The sequence below is a fragment of the Dendrobates tinctorius genome, unplaced genomic scaffold (assembly GCF_039654945.1).
Source record: "Dendrobates tinctorius isolate UK_male_01 unplaced genomic scaffold, ASM3965494v1 ptg000245l, whole genome shotgun sequence".
NCBI classification, from domain to species: Eukaryota; Metazoa; Chordata; class Amphibia; order Anura; family Dendrobatidae; genus Dendrobates; species Dendrobates tinctorius.
Window position 1 is genome coordinate 8,720,177 of NW_027361912.1, and position 12,566 is coordinate 8,732,742.

The 12,566-nt window shown below is 43.9% G+C and overlaps 30 non-coding genes across 30 annotated transcripts; all 30 read right to left on the minus strand.

Moving 5' to 3' along the window:
• Positions 1 to 89: 89 nt before the first annotated feature.
• LOC141061290 (U4 spliceosomal RNA) lies at positions 90 to 230 on the minus strand. The gene has a single exon (XR_012223165.1). It is a non-coding gene; the product is annotated as a U4 spliceosomal RNA (small nuclear RNA).
• A 285-nt stretch (positions 231 to 515) lies between these two features.
• LOC141060988 (U4 spliceosomal RNA) lies at positions 516 to 656 on the minus strand. Its single transcript, XR_012222892.1, has one exon. It is a non-coding gene; the product is annotated as a U4 spliceosomal RNA (small nuclear RNA).
• Positions 657 to 939: 283 nt separating this feature from the next.
• LOC141062391 (U4 spliceosomal RNA) lies at positions 940 to 1,078 on the minus strand. The gene has a single exon (XR_012224163.1). It is a non-coding gene; the product is annotated as a U4 spliceosomal RNA (small nuclear RNA).
• Positions 1,079 to 1,363: 285 nt separating this feature from the next.
• LOC141061880 (U4 spliceosomal RNA) lies at positions 1,364 to 1,504 on the minus strand. The gene has a single exon (XR_012223700.1). It is a non-coding gene; the product is annotated as a U4 spliceosomal RNA (small nuclear RNA).
• A 283-nt stretch (positions 1,505 to 1,787) lies between these two features.
• Positions 1,788 to 1,928, minus strand: LOC141061029 (U4 spliceosomal RNA). The gene has a single exon (XR_012222929.1). It is a non-coding gene; the product is annotated as a U4 spliceosomal RNA (small nuclear RNA).
• Positions 1,929 to 2,213: 285 nt separating this feature from the next.
• LOC141060986 (U4 spliceosomal RNA) lies at positions 2,214 to 2,354 on the minus strand. The gene has a single exon (XR_012222890.1). It is a non-coding gene; the product is annotated as a U4 spliceosomal RNA (small nuclear RNA).
• Positions 2,355 to 2,639: 285 nt separating this feature from the next.
• LOC141063122 (U4 spliceosomal RNA) lies at positions 2,640 to 2,780 on the minus strand. Its single transcript, XR_012224803.1, has one exon. It is a non-coding gene; the product is annotated as a U4 spliceosomal RNA (small nuclear RNA).
• Positions 2,781 to 3,063: 283 nt separating this feature from the next.
• On the minus strand, positions 3,064 to 3,204 carry LOC141061863 (U4 spliceosomal RNA). Its single transcript, XR_012223685.1, has one exon. It is a non-coding gene; the product is annotated as a U4 spliceosomal RNA (small nuclear RNA).
• A 281-nt stretch (positions 3,205 to 3,485) lies between these two features.
• On the minus strand, positions 3,486 to 3,626 carry LOC141063126 (U4 spliceosomal RNA). Its single transcript, XR_012224806.1, has one exon. It is a non-coding gene; the product is annotated as a U4 spliceosomal RNA (small nuclear RNA).
• Positions 3,627 to 3,909: 283 nt separating this feature from the next.
• On the minus strand, positions 3,910 to 4,050 carry LOC141061292 (U4 spliceosomal RNA). Its single transcript, XR_012223166.1, has one exon. It is a non-coding gene; the product is annotated as a U4 spliceosomal RNA (small nuclear RNA).
• A 285-nt stretch (positions 4,051 to 4,335) lies between these two features.
• On the minus strand, positions 4,336 to 4,476 carry LOC141063014 (U4 spliceosomal RNA). The gene has a single exon (XR_012224705.1). It is a non-coding gene; the product is annotated as a U4 spliceosomal RNA (small nuclear RNA).
• A 283-nt stretch (positions 4,477 to 4,759) lies between these two features.
• On the minus strand, positions 4,760 to 4,900 carry LOC141060998 (U4 spliceosomal RNA). The gene has a single exon (XR_012222901.1). It is a non-coding gene; the product is annotated as a U4 spliceosomal RNA (small nuclear RNA).
• A 282-nt stretch (positions 4,901 to 5,182) lies between these two features.
• On the minus strand, positions 5,183 to 5,323 carry LOC141062483 (U4 spliceosomal RNA). The gene has a single exon (XR_012224246.1). It is a non-coding gene; the product is annotated as a U4 spliceosomal RNA (small nuclear RNA).
• A 283-nt stretch (positions 5,324 to 5,606) lies between these two features.
• Positions 5,607 to 5,747, minus strand: LOC141062559 (U4 spliceosomal RNA). The gene has a single exon (XR_012224315.1). It is a non-coding gene; the product is annotated as a U4 spliceosomal RNA (small nuclear RNA).
• Positions 5,748 to 6,028: 281 nt separating this feature from the next.
• On the minus strand, positions 6,029 to 6,169 carry LOC141060891 (U4 spliceosomal RNA). The gene has a single exon (XR_012222804.1). It is a non-coding gene; the product is annotated as a U4 spliceosomal RNA (small nuclear RNA).
• A 285-nt stretch (positions 6,170 to 6,454) lies between these two features.
• LOC141061010 (U4 spliceosomal RNA) lies at positions 6,455 to 6,595 on the minus strand. Its single transcript, XR_012222912.1, has one exon. It is a non-coding gene; the product is annotated as a U4 spliceosomal RNA (small nuclear RNA).
• A 285-nt stretch (positions 6,596 to 6,880) lies between these two features.
• LOC141060861 (U4 spliceosomal RNA) lies at positions 6,881 to 7,021 on the minus strand. Its single transcript, XR_012222776.1, has one exon. It is a non-coding gene; the product is annotated as a U4 spliceosomal RNA (small nuclear RNA).
• A 283-nt stretch (positions 7,022 to 7,304) lies between these two features.
• LOC141061737 (U4 spliceosomal RNA) lies at positions 7,305 to 7,445 on the minus strand. The gene has a single exon (XR_012223570.1). It is a non-coding gene; the product is annotated as a U4 spliceosomal RNA (small nuclear RNA).
• Positions 7,446 to 7,730: 285 nt separating this feature from the next.
• Positions 7,731 to 7,871, minus strand: LOC141061248 (U4 spliceosomal RNA). Its single transcript, XR_012223126.1, has one exon. It is a non-coding gene; the product is annotated as a U4 spliceosomal RNA (small nuclear RNA).
• Positions 7,872 to 8,154: 283 nt separating this feature from the next.
• Positions 8,155 to 8,295, minus strand: LOC141061629 (U4 spliceosomal RNA). Its single transcript, XR_012223472.1, has one exon. It is a non-coding gene; the product is annotated as a U4 spliceosomal RNA (small nuclear RNA).
• Positions 8,296 to 8,580: 285 nt separating this feature from the next.
• Positions 8,581 to 8,721, minus strand: LOC141062943 (U4 spliceosomal RNA). Its single transcript, XR_012224641.1, has one exon. It is a non-coding gene; the product is annotated as a U4 spliceosomal RNA (small nuclear RNA).
• A 283-nt stretch (positions 8,722 to 9,004) lies between these two features.
• On the minus strand, positions 9,005 to 9,143 carry LOC141062084 (U4 spliceosomal RNA). Its single transcript, XR_012223885.1, has one exon. It is a non-coding gene; the product is annotated as a U4 spliceosomal RNA (small nuclear RNA).
• Positions 9,144 to 9,428: 285 nt separating this feature from the next.
• On the minus strand, positions 9,429 to 9,569 carry LOC141061249 (U4 spliceosomal RNA). The gene has a single exon (XR_012223127.1). It is a non-coding gene; the product is annotated as a U4 spliceosomal RNA (small nuclear RNA).
• A 283-nt stretch (positions 9,570 to 9,852) lies between these two features.
• On the minus strand, positions 9,853 to 9,993 carry LOC141061630 (U4 spliceosomal RNA). Its single transcript, XR_012223473.1, has one exon. It is a non-coding gene; the product is annotated as a U4 spliceosomal RNA (small nuclear RNA).
• A 285-nt stretch (positions 9,994 to 10,278) lies between these two features.
• LOC141062944 (U4 spliceosomal RNA) lies at positions 10,279 to 10,419 on the minus strand. Its single transcript, XR_012224642.1, has one exon. It is a non-coding gene; the product is annotated as a U4 spliceosomal RNA (small nuclear RNA).
• A 283-nt stretch (positions 10,420 to 10,702) lies between these two features.
• LOC141062843 (U4 spliceosomal RNA) lies at positions 10,703 to 10,841 on the minus strand. The gene has a single exon (XR_012224550.1). It is a non-coding gene; the product is annotated as a U4 spliceosomal RNA (small nuclear RNA).
• A 285-nt stretch (positions 10,842 to 11,126) lies between these two features.
• LOC141061892 (U4 spliceosomal RNA) lies at positions 11,127 to 11,267 on the minus strand. The gene has a single exon (XR_012223711.1). It is a non-coding gene; the product is annotated as a U4 spliceosomal RNA (small nuclear RNA).
• A 283-nt stretch (positions 11,268 to 11,550) lies between these two features.
• Positions 11,551 to 11,691, minus strand: LOC141061865 (U4 spliceosomal RNA). The gene has a single exon (XR_012223686.1). It is a non-coding gene; the product is annotated as a U4 spliceosomal RNA (small nuclear RNA).
• Positions 11,692 to 11,972: 281 nt separating this feature from the next.
• Positions 11,973 to 12,113, minus strand: LOC141062248 (U4 spliceosomal RNA). Its single transcript, XR_012224034.1, has one exon. It is a non-coding gene; the product is annotated as a U4 spliceosomal RNA (small nuclear RNA).
• A 283-nt stretch (positions 12,114 to 12,396) lies between these two features.
• Positions 12,397 to 12,537, minus strand: LOC141061030 (U4 spliceosomal RNA). The gene has a single exon (XR_012222930.1). It is a non-coding gene; the product is annotated as a U4 spliceosomal RNA (small nuclear RNA).
• Positions 12,538 to 12,566: the final 29 nt, after the last annotated feature.

Sequence of the window (12,566 nt, forward strand, 5' to 3'; positions counted from 1 at the left end):
AACAAACATCAATCCATTGCTGTGAGAAGCAAGGCTTTTCTTCCACACTGGGAGGACCTAAGACTGTCATTTGCATACCATAGATTAAGTCTCCTGAGAGACCAACAAAGATTGCCAAAGCTGACTGTATTTCAAGTCATCATGGCGGGGTATTGGGAAAAGTTTTCAATTAGCAATAATCACGCCTCGGTTAAACCTCATGGGCTACGATATTGTCACTGCGCAAAGTTGAAAGAACTGTTGTGACCAATGCCTTCCCGCTTCCAAATCAGAGCTTGTTTAAGCTACGGTGAGTTACAAATTCTCAATAGACCTTCCACACTGCTTCCAGGCATCCTGAGCTTCCACATTCTAAGGGCTCAGTTAAGATGAAATTTTTGGCCATTACAGGCAGATTGCCTCACTCTTTCCTTCTGCTTCAGGCAACAAACATCAATCCATTGCTGTGAGAATCTAGGCTTTTCTTCCACACTGGGAGGAGGTAAGACTCTGTTATTTGCATACAATGGATTAAGTCTCCTGAAAGACCAACAAAAATTGCCAAAGCTGACTGTATTTCAAGTCATCATGGCGGGGTATTGGGAAAAGTTTTCAACTAGCAATAATCCCGCCTCGGTTAAACCTCATGGGCTACGATATTGCCACTGCGCAAAGTTGAAAAAACTGTTGTGACCAATGCCTTCCTGCTTCCAAAGCAGAGCTTGTTTAAGCTACGGTGAGTTACAAATTCTCACTAGCCCTCCCACACTGCTTCCAGGCATCCAGGGCTTCCACATTCTGAGGGCTCAGGAAAGATGTAATTTTTGGCAATTACAGGCAGATTGCCTCACTCTCGCCTTCTGCTCCAAGAAACAAACATCAATCCATTGCTGTGAGAAGCAAGGCTTTTCTTCCACACTGGGAGGACCTAAGACTGTCATTTACATATCATAGATTAAGTCTCCTGAGAGACCAACAAAAATTGCCAAAGCTGACTATTTCAAGTCATCATGGCAGGGTATTGGGAAAAGTTTTCAATTAGCAATAATCACGCCTCGGTTAAACCTCATAGGCTACGATATTGCCACTGCGCAAAGTTGAAAGAACTGTTGTGACCAATGCCTTCCTGCTTCCAAAGCAGAGCTTGTTTAAGCTATGGTGAGTTACAAATTCTCACTAGCCCTCCCACACTGCTTCCAGGCATTCTGAGCTTCCACATTCTAAGGGCTCAGTTAAGATGAAATTTTTGGCAATTACAGGCAGATTGCCTCACTCTCTCCTTCTGCTCCAGGCAACAAACATCAATCCATTGCTGTGAGAAGCAAGGCTATTCTTCCACGCTGGGAGGAGCTAAGACTCTGTTATTTGCATACCATAGATTAAGTCTCCTGAGAGACCAACAAAAATTGCCAAAGCTGACTGTATTTCAAGTCATCATGGCGGGGTATTGGGAAAAGTTTTCAATTAGCAATAATCACGCCTCGGTTAAACCTCATGGGCTACGATATTGCCACTGCGCAAAGTTGAAAGAACTGTTGTGACCAATGCCTTCCTGCTTTCAAAGCAGAGCTTGTTTAAGCTACGGTGAGTTACAAATTCTCACTAGCCCTCCCACACTGCTTCCAGGCATCCTGGGCTTCCACATTCTGAGGGCTCAGGAAAGATGTAATTTTTGGCAATTACAGGCATATTGCCTCACTCTCGCCTTCTGCTCCAAGAAACAAACATCAATCCATTGCTGTGAGAAGCAAGGCTTTTCTTCCACACTGGGAGGACCTAAGACTGTCATTTGCATACCATAGATTAAGTCTCCTGAGAGACCAACAAAAATTGCCAAAGCTGACTGTATTTCAAGTCATCATGGCGGGGTATTGGGAAAAGTTTTCAATTAGCAATAATCACACCTCGGTTAAACCTCATGGGCTATGATATTGTCACTGCACAAAGTTGAAAGAACTGTTGTGACCAATGCCTTCCCGCTTCCAAATCAGAGCTTGTTTAAGCTACGGTGAGTTACAAATTCTCAATAGCCCTTCCACACTGCTTCCAGGCATCCTGAGCTTCCACATTCTAAGGGCTCAGTTAAGATGAAATTTTTGGCCATTACAGGCAGATTGCCTCACTCACTCCTTCTGCTCCAAGAAACAAACATCAATCCATTGCTGTGAGAAGCCAGGCTTTTCTTCCACGCTGGGAGGAGCTAAGACTCTGTTATTTGCATACAATGGATTAAGTCTCCTGAGAGACCAACAAAAATTGCCAAAGCTGACTGTATTTCAAGTCATCATGGCGGGGTATTGGGAAAAGTTTTCAATTAGCAATAATCACGCCTCGGTTAAACCTCATAGGCTACGATATTGCCACTGCGCAAAGTTGAAAGAACTGTTGTGACCAATGCCTTCCTGCGTCCAAAGCAGAGCTTGTTTAAGCTATGGTGAGTTACAAATTCTCACTAGCCCTCCCACACTGCTTCCAGGCATTCTGAGCTTCCACATTCTAAGGGATCAGTTAAGATGAAATTTTTGGCAATTACAGGCAGATTGCCTCACTCTCTCCTTCTGCTCCAGGCAACAAACATCAATCCATTGCTGTGAGAATCAAGGCTATACTTCCACGCTGGGAGGAGCTAAGACTCTGTTATTTGCATACCATAGATTAAGTCTCCTGAGAGACCAACAAAAATTGCCAAAGCTGACTGTATTTCAAGTCATTATGGCGGGGTATTGGGAAAAGTTTTCAATTAGCAATAATCACGCCTCGGTTAAACCTCATGGGCTACGATATTGCCACTGCGCAAAGTTGAAAGAACTGTTGTGACCAATGCCTTCCTGCTTTCAAAGCAGAGCTTGTTTAAGCTACGGTGAGTTACAAATTCTCACTAGCCCTCCCACACTGCTTCCAGGCATCCTGGGCTTCCACATTCTGAGGGCTCAGGAAAGATGTAATTTTTGGCAATTACAGGCAGATTGCCTCACTCTCGCCTTCTGCTCCAAGAAACAAACATCAATCCATTGCTGTGAGAAGCAAGGCATTTCTTCCACACTGGGAGAAGCTAAGACTGTCATTTGCATTCCATGAATTAAGTCTCCTGAGAGACCAACAAAAATTGCCAAAGCTGACTGTATTCCAAGTCATTATGGCGGGGTATTGGGAAAAGTTTTCAATTAGCAATAATCACGCCTTGGATAAACCTCATGGGCAACAATATTGCCACAGCGCAAAGATGAAAGAACAGAAGTGACCAAGGGCTTCCCGCTTCCAGGGCAGAACATTTTAAGCCATGGTGAGTTACAAATCACCACTAGCCCTCCACGCTGCTTCCAGGCATCCTTGGCTTACACATTCTAAGGGTTCAGTTAAGATGTAATTTTTGGCAGTTACAGGCAGATTGCCTCACTCTCGCCTTCTGCTCCAAGAAACAAACATCAATCCATTGCTGTGAGAAGCAAGGCTTTTCTTCCACACTGGGAGAACCTAAGACTGTCATTTACATACCATAGATTAAGTCTCCTGAGAGACCAACAAAAATTGCCAAAGCTGACTGTATTTCAAGTCATCATGGCGGGGTATTGGGAAAAGTTTTCAATTAGCAATAATCACGCCTCGGTTAAACCTCATGGGCTACGATATTGTCACTGCGCAAAGTTGAAAGAACTGTTGTGACCAATGCCTTCCCGCTTCCAAATCAGAGCTTGTTTAAGCTACGGTGAGTTACAAATTCTCAATAGCCCTTCCACACTGCTTCCAGGCATCCTGAGCTTCCACATTCTAAGGGCTCAGTTAAGATGAAATTTTTGGCCATTACAGGCAGATTGCCTCACTCTCTCCTTCTGCTCCAAGAAACAAACATCAATCCATTGCTGTGAGAAGCAAGGCTTTTCTTCCACACTGGGAGGACCTAAGACTGTCATTTGCATACCATAGATTAAGTCTCCTGAGAGACCAACAAAGATTGCCAAAGCTGACTGTATTTCAAGTCATCATGGCGGGGTATTGGGAAAAGTTTTCAATTAGCAATAATCACGCCTCGGTTAAACCTCATGGGCTACGATATTGTCACTGCGCAAAGTTGAAAGAACTGTTGTGACCAATGCCTTCCCGCTTCCAAATCAGAGCTTGTTTAAGCTACGGTGAGTTACAAATTCTCAATAGACCTTCCACACTGCTTCCAGGCATCCTGAGCTTCCACATTCTAAGGGCTCAGTTAAGATGAAATTTTTGGCCATTACTGGCAGATTGCCTCACTCTTTCCTTCTGCTTCAGGCAACAAACATCAATCCATTGCTGTGAGAATCTAGGCTTTTCTTCCACGCTGGGAGGAGGTAAGACTCTGTTATTTGCATACAATGGATTAAGTCTCCTGAGAGACAAACAAAAATTGCCAAAGCTGACTGTATTTCAAGTCATCATGGCGGGGTATTGGGAAAAGTTTTCAACTAGCAATAATCCCGCCTCGGTTAAACCTCATGGGCTACGATATTGCCACTGCGCAAAGTTGAAAAAACTGTTGTGACCAATGCCTTCCTGCTTCCAAAGCAGAGCTTGTTTAAGCTACCGTGAGTTACAAATTCTCACTCGCCCTCCCACACTGCTTCCAGGCATCCAGGGCTTCCACATTCTGAGGGCTCAGGAAAGATGTAATTTTTGGCAATTACAGGCAGATTGCCTCACTCTCGCCTTCTGCTCCAAGAAACAAACATCAATCCATTGCTGTGAGAAGCAAGGATTTTCTTCCACACTGGGAGGACCTAAGAATGTCATTTATATATCATAGATTAAGTCTCCTGAGAGACCAACAAAAATTGCCAAAGCTGACTGTATTTCAAGTCATCATGGCGGGGTATTGGGAAAAGTTTTCAATTAGCAATAATCACGCCTCGGTTAAACCTCATAGGCTACGATATTGCCACTGCGCAAAGTTGAAAGAACTGTTGTGACCAATGCCTTCCTGCTTCCAAAGCAGAGCTTGTTTAAGCTATGGTGAGTTACAAATTCTCACTAGCCCTCCCACACTGCTTCCAGGCATTCTGAGCTTCCACATTCTAAGGGGTCAGTTAAGATGAAATTTTTGGCAATTACAGGCAGATTGCCTCACTCTCTCCTTCTGCTCCAAGAAACAAACATCAATCCATTGCTGTGAGAAGCAAGGCTTTTCTTCTACACTGGGAGGACCTAAGACTGCATTTGCATACCATTGATTAAGTCTCCTGAGAGACGAACAAAAATTGCCAAAGCTGACTGTATTTCAAGTCATCATGGCGGGGTATTGGGAAAAGTTTTCAATTAGCAATAATCACGCCTCGGTTAAACCTCATGGGCTACGATATTGCCACTGCACAAAGTTGAAAGAACTGTTGTGACCAATGCCTTCCTGCTTTCAAAGCAGAGCTTGTTTAAGCTACGGTGAGTTACAAATTCTCACTAGCCCTCCCACACTGCTTCCAGGCATCCTGGGCTTCCACATTCTGAGGGCTCAGGAAAGATGTAATTTTTGGCAATTACAGGCAGATTGCCTCACTCTCGCCTTCTGCTCCAAGAAACAAACATCAATCCATTGCTGTGAGAAGCAAGGCTTTTCTTCCACACTGGGAGAAGCTAAGACTGTCATTTGCATTCCATGAATTAAGTCTCCTGAGAGACCAACAAAAATTGGCAAAGCTGACTGTATTCCAAGTCATTATGGTGGGGTATTGGGAAAAGTTTTCAATTAGCAATAATCACGCCTTGGATAAACCTCATGGGCAACAATATTGCCACAGCGCAAAGATGAAAGAACAGAAGTGACCAAGGGCTTCCCGCTTCCAGGGCAGAACATTTTAAGCCATGGTGAGTTACAAATCACCACTAGCCCTCCACGCTGCTTCCAGGCATCCTTGGCTTACACATTCTAAGGGTTCAGTTAAGATGTAATTTTTGGCAATTACAGGCAGATTGCCTCACTCTCGCCTTCTGCTTCAAGAAACAAACATCAATCCATTGCTGTGAGAAGCAAGGCTTTTCTTCCACACTGGGAGAACCTAAGACTGTCATTTACATACCATAGATTAAGTCTCCTGAGAGACCAACAAAAATTGCCAAAGCTGACTGTATTTCAAGTCATCATGGTGGGGTATTGGGAAAAGTTTTCAATTAGCAATAATCACGCCTCGGTTAAACCTCATAGGCTACGATATTGCCACTGCGCAAAGTTGAAAGAACTGTTGTGACCAATGCCTTCCTGCTTCCAAAGCAGAGCTTGTTTAAGCTATGGTGAGTTACAAATTCTCACTAGCCCTCCCACACTGCTTCCAGGCATTCTGAGCTTCCACATTCTAAGGGCTCAGTTAAGATGAAATTTTTGGCAATTACAGGCAGATTGCCTCACTCTCTCCTTCTGCTCCAGGCAACAAACATCAATCCATTGCTGTGAGAAGCAAGGCTTTTCTTCCACGCTGGGAGGAGCTAAGACTCTGTTATTTGCATACAATGGATTAAGTCTCCTGAGAGACCAACAAAAATTGCCAAAGCTGACTGTATTTCAAGTCATCATGGCGGGGTATTGGGAAAAGTTTTCAATTAGCAATAATCACGCCTCGGTTAAACCTCATAGGCTACGATATTGCCACTGCGCAAAGTTGAAAGAACTGTTGTGACCAATGCCTTCCTGCGTCCAAAGCAGAGCTTGTTTAAGCTATGGTGAGTTACAAATTCTCACTAGCCCTCCCACACTGCTTCCAGGCATTCTGAGCTTCCACATTCTAAGGGCTCAGTTAAGATGAAATTTTTGGCAATTACAGGCAGATTGCCTCACTCTCTCCTTCTGCTCCAGGCAACAAACATCAATCCATTGCTGTGAGAAGCAAGGCTATTCTTCCACGCTGGTAGGAGCTAAGACTCTGTTATTTGCATACCATAGATTAAGTCTCCTGAGAGACCAACAAAAATTGCCAAAGCTGACTGTATTTCAAGTCATCATGGCGGGGTATTGGGAAAAGTTTTCAATTAGCAATAATCACGCCTCGGTTAAACCTCATGGGCTACGATATTGTCACTGCACAAAGTTGAAAGAACTGTTGTGACCAATGCCTTCCCGCTTCCAAATCAGAGCTTGTTTAAGCTACGGTGAGTTACAAATTCTCAATAGCCCTTCCACACTGCTTCCAGGCATCGTGAGCTTCCACATTCTAAGGGCTCAGTTAAGATGATATTTTTGGCAATTACAGGCAGATTGCCTCACTCTCACCTTCTGCTCCAAGAAACAAACATCAATCCATTGCTGTGAGAAGCAAGGCTTTTCTTCCACACTGGGAGGACCTAAGACTGTCATTTACATACCATAGATTAAGTCTTCTGAGAGACCAACAAAAATTGCCAAAGCTGACTGAATTTCAAGTCATCATGGCGGGGTATTGGGACAAGTTTTCAAATAGCAATAATCACGCCTCGGTTAAACCTCATAGGCTACGATATTGTCACTGCGCAAAGTTGAAAGAACTGTTGTGACCAATGCCTTCCTGCTTCCAAAGCAGAGCTTATTAAAGCTATGGTGAGTTACAAATTCTCACTAGCCCTCCCACACTGCTTCCAGGCATTCTGAGCTTCCACATTCTGAGGGCTCAGTTAAGATGAAATTTTTGGCAATTACAGGCAGATTGCCTCACTCTCTCCTTCTGCTCCAGGCAACAAACATCAATCCATTGCTGTGAGAAGCAAGGCTATTCTTCCACGCTGGGAGGAGCTAAGACTCTGTTATTTGCATATCATAGATTAAGTCTCCTGAGAGACCAACAAAAATTGCCAAAGCTGACTGTATTTCAAGTCATCATGGCGGGGTATTGGGAAAAGTTTTCAATTAGCAATAATCACGCCTCGGTTAAACCTCATGGGCTACGATATTGTCACTGCACAAAGTAGAAAGAACTGTTGTGACCAATGCCTTCCCGCTTCCAAATCAGAGCTTGTTTAAGCTACGGTGAGTTACAAATTCTCAATAGCCCTTCCACACTGCTTCCAGGCATCCTGAGCTTCCACATTCTAAGGGCTCAGTTAAGATGAAATTTTTGGCCATTACAGGCAGATTGCCTCACTCTCTCCTTCTGCTCCAAGAAACAAACATCAATCCATTGCTGTGAGAAGCAAGGCTTTTCTTCCACACTGGGAGGACCTAAGACTGTCATTTGCATACCATAGATTAAGTCTCCTGAGAGACCAACAAAGATTGCCAAAGCTGACTGTATTTCAAGTCATCATGGCGGGGTATTGGGAAAAGTTTTCAATTAGCAATAATCACACCTCGGTTAAACCTCATGGGCTACGATATTGTCACTGCGCAAAGTTGAAAGAACTGTTGTGACCAATGCCTTCCCGCTTCCAAATCAGAGCTTGTTTAAGCTACGGTGAGTTACAAATTCTCAATAGACCTTCCACACTGCTTCCAGGCATCCTGAGCTTCCACATTCTAAGAGCTCAGTTAAGATGAAATTTTTGGCCATTACAGGCAGATTGCCTCACTCTTTCCTTCTGCTTCAGGCAACAAACATCAATCCATTGCTGTGAGAATCTAGGCTTTTCTTCCACGCTGGGAGGAGGTAAGACTCTGTTATTTGCATACAATGGATTAAGTCTCCTGAGAGACCAACAAAAATTGCCAAAGCTGACTGTATTTCAAGTCATCATGGCGGGGTATTGGGAAAAGTTTTCAACTAGCAATAATCCCGCCTCGGTTAAACCTCATGGGCTACGATATTGCCACTGCGCAAAGTTGAAAAAACTGTTGTGACCAATGCCTTCCTGCTTCCAAAGCAGAGCTTGTTTAATCTACGGTGAGTTACAAATTCTCACTAGCCCTCCCACACTGCTTCCAGGCATCCAGGGCTTCCACATTCTGAGGGCTCAGGAAAGATGTAATTTTTGGCAATTACAGGCAGATTGCCTCACTCTCGCCTTCTGCTCCAAGAAACAAACATCAATCCATTGCTGTGAGAAGCAAGGCTTTTCTTCCACACTGGGAGGACCTAAGACTGTAATTTACATATCATAGATTAAGTCTCCTGAGAGACCAACAAAAATTGCCAAAGCTGACTATTTCAAGTCATCATGGCGGGGTATTGGGAAAAGTTTTCAATTAGCAATAATCACGCCTCGGTTAAACCTCATAGGCTACGATATTGCCACTGCGCAAAGTTGAAAGAACTGTTGTGACCAATGCCTTCCTGCTTCCAAAGCAGAGCTTGTTTAAGCTATGGTGAGTTACAAATTCTCACTAGCCCTCCCACACTGCTTCCAGGCATTCTGAGCTTCCACATTCTAAGGGCTCAGTTAAGATGAAATTTTTGGCAATTACAGGCAGATTGCCTCACTCTCTCCTTCTGCTCCAGGCAACAAACATCAATCCATTGCTGTGAGAAGCAAGGCTATTCTTCCACGCTGGGAGGAGCTAAGACTCTGTTATTTGCATATCATAGATTAAGTCTCCTGAGAGACCAACAAAAATTGCCAAAGCTGACTGTATTTCAAGTCATCATGGCGGGGTATTGGGAAAAGTTTTCAATTAGCAATAATCACGCCTCGGTTAAACCTCATGGGCTACGATATTGTCACTGCACAAAGTAGAAAGAACTGTTGTGACCAATGCCTTCCCGCTTCCAAATCAGAGCTTGTTTAAGCTACGGTGAGTTACAAATTCTCAATAGCCCTTCCACACTGCTTCCAGGCATCCTGAGCTTCCACATTCTAAGGGCTCAGTTAAGATGAAATTTTTGGCCATTACAGGCAGATTGCCTCACTCTCTCCTTCTGCTCCAAGAAACAAACATCAATCCATTGCTGTGAGAAGCAAGGCTTTTCTTCCACACTGGGAGGACCTAAGACTGTCATTTGCATACCATAGATTAAGTCTCCTGAGAGACCAACAAAGATTGCCAAAGCTGACTGTATTTCAAGTCATCATGGCGGGGTATTGGGAAAAGTTTTCAATTAGCAATAATCACACCTCGGTTAAACCTCATGGGCTACGATATTGTCACTGCGCAAAGTTGAAAGAACTGTTGTGACCAATGCCTTCCCGCTTCCAAATCAGAGCTTGTTTAAGCTACGGTGAGTTACAAATTCTCAATAGACCTTCCACACTGCTTCCAGGCATCCTGAGCTTCCACATTCTAAGAGCTCAGTTAAGATGAAATTTTTGGCCATTACAGGCAGATTGCCTCACTCTTTCCTTCTGCTTCAGGCAACAAACATCAATCCATTGCTGTGAGAATCTAGGCTTTTCTTCCACGCTGGGAGGAGGTAAGACTCTGTTATTTGCATACAATGGATTAAGTCTCCTGAGAGACCAACAAAAATTGCCAAAGCTGACTGTATTTCAAGTCATCATGGCGGGGTATTGGGAAAAGTTTTCAACTAGCAATAATCCCGCCTCGGTTAAACCTCATGGGCTACGATATTGCCACTGCGCAAAGTTGAAAAAACTGTTGTGACCAATGCCTTCCTGCTTCCAAAGCAGAGCTTGTTTAATCTACGGTGAGTTACAAATTCTCACTAGCCCTCCCACACTGCTTCCAGGCATCCAGGGCTTCCACATTCTGAGGGCTCAGGAAAGATGTAATTTTTGGCAATTACAGGCAGATTGCCTCACTCTCGCCTTCTGCTCCAAGAAACAAACATCAATCCATTGCTGTGAGAAGCAAGGCTTTTCTTCCACACTGGGAGGACCTAAGACTGTAATTTACATATCATAGATTAAGTCTCCTGAGAGACCAACAAAAATTGCCAAAGCTGACTATTTCAAGTCATCATGGCGGGGTATTGGGAAAAGTTTTCAATTAGCAATAATCACGCCTCGGTTAAACCTCATAGGCTACGATATTGCCACTGCGCAAAGTTGAAAGAACTGTTGTGACCAATGCCTTCCTGCTTCCAAAGCAGAGCTTGTTTAAGCTATGGTGAGTTACAAATTCTCACTAGCCCTCCCACACTGCTTCCAGGCATTCTGAGCTTCCACATTCTAAGGGCTCAGTTAAGATGAAATTTTTGGCAATTACAGGCAGATTGCCTCACTCTCTCCTTCTGCTCCAGGCAACAAACATCAATCCATTGCTGTGAGAAGCAAGGATATTCTTCAACGCTGGGAGGAGCTAAGACTCTGTTATTTGCATACCATAGATTAAGTCTCCTGAGAGACCAACAAAAATTGCCAAAGCTGACTGTATTTCAAGTCATCATGGCGGGGTATTGGGAAAAGTTTTCAATTAGCAATAATCACGCCTCGGTTAAACCTCATGGGCTACGATATTGCCACTGCGCAAAGTTGAAAGAACTGTTGTGACCAATGCCTTCCTGCTTTCAAAGCAGAGCTTGTTTAAGCTACGGTGAGTTACAAATTCTCACTAGCCCTCCCACACTGCTTCCAGGCATCCTGGGCTTCCACATTCTGAGGGCTCAGGAAAGATGTAATTTTTGGCAATTACAGGCAGATTGCCTCACTCTCGCCTTCTGCTCCAAGAAACAAACATCAATCCATTGCTGTGAGAAGCAAGGCTTTTCTTCCACACTGGGAGAAGCTAAGACTGTCATTTGCATTCCATGAATTAAGTCTCCTGAGAGACCAACAAAAATTGCCAAAGCTGACTGTATTCCAAGTCATTATGGCGGGGTATTGGGAAAAGTTTTCAATTAGCAATAATCACGCCTTGGATAAACCTCATGGGCAACAATATTGCCACAGCGCAAAGATGAAAGAACAGAAGTGACCAAGGGCTTCCCGCTTCCAGGGCAGAACATTTTAAGCCATGGTGAGTTACAAATCACCACTAGCTCTCCACGCTGCTTCCAGGCATCCTTGGCTTACACATTCTAAGGGCTCAGTTAAGATGAAATTTTTGGCCATTACAGGCAGATTGCCTCACTCTCTCCTTCTGCTCCAAGAAACAAACATGAATCCATTGCTGTGAGAAGCAAGGCTTTTCTTCCACACTGGGAGGACCTAAGACTGTCATTTGCATACCATAGATTAAGTCTCCTGAGAGACCAACAAAAATTGCCAAAGCTGACTGTATTTCAAGTCATCATGGCGGGGTATTGGGAAAAGTTTTCAATTAGCAATAATCACGCCTCGGTTAAAAGTCATGGGCTAAGATATTGCCACTGCGCAAAGTTGAAAGAAATGTTGTGACCAATGCCTTCCTGCTTCCAAAGCAAAGCTTGTTTAAGCTACGGTGAGTTACAAATTCTCACTAGCCCTCCCACACTGCTTCCAGGCATCCTGGGCTTCCACATTCTGAGGGCTCAGGAAAGATGTAATTTTTGGCAATTACAGGCAGATTGCCTCACTCTCGCCTTCTGCTCCAAGAAACAAACATCAATCCATAGCTGTGAGAAGCAAGGCTTTTCTTCCACACAGGGAGGACCTAAGACTGTCATTTACATACCATAGATTAAGTCTCCTGAGAGACCAACAAAAATTGCCAAAGCTGACTGTATTTCAAATCATCATGGCGGGGTATTGGGAAAAGTTTTCAATTAGCAATAATCACGCCTCAGTTAAACCTCATAGGCTACGATATTGCCACTGCGCAAAGTTTAAAGAACTGTTGTGACCAATGCCTTCCT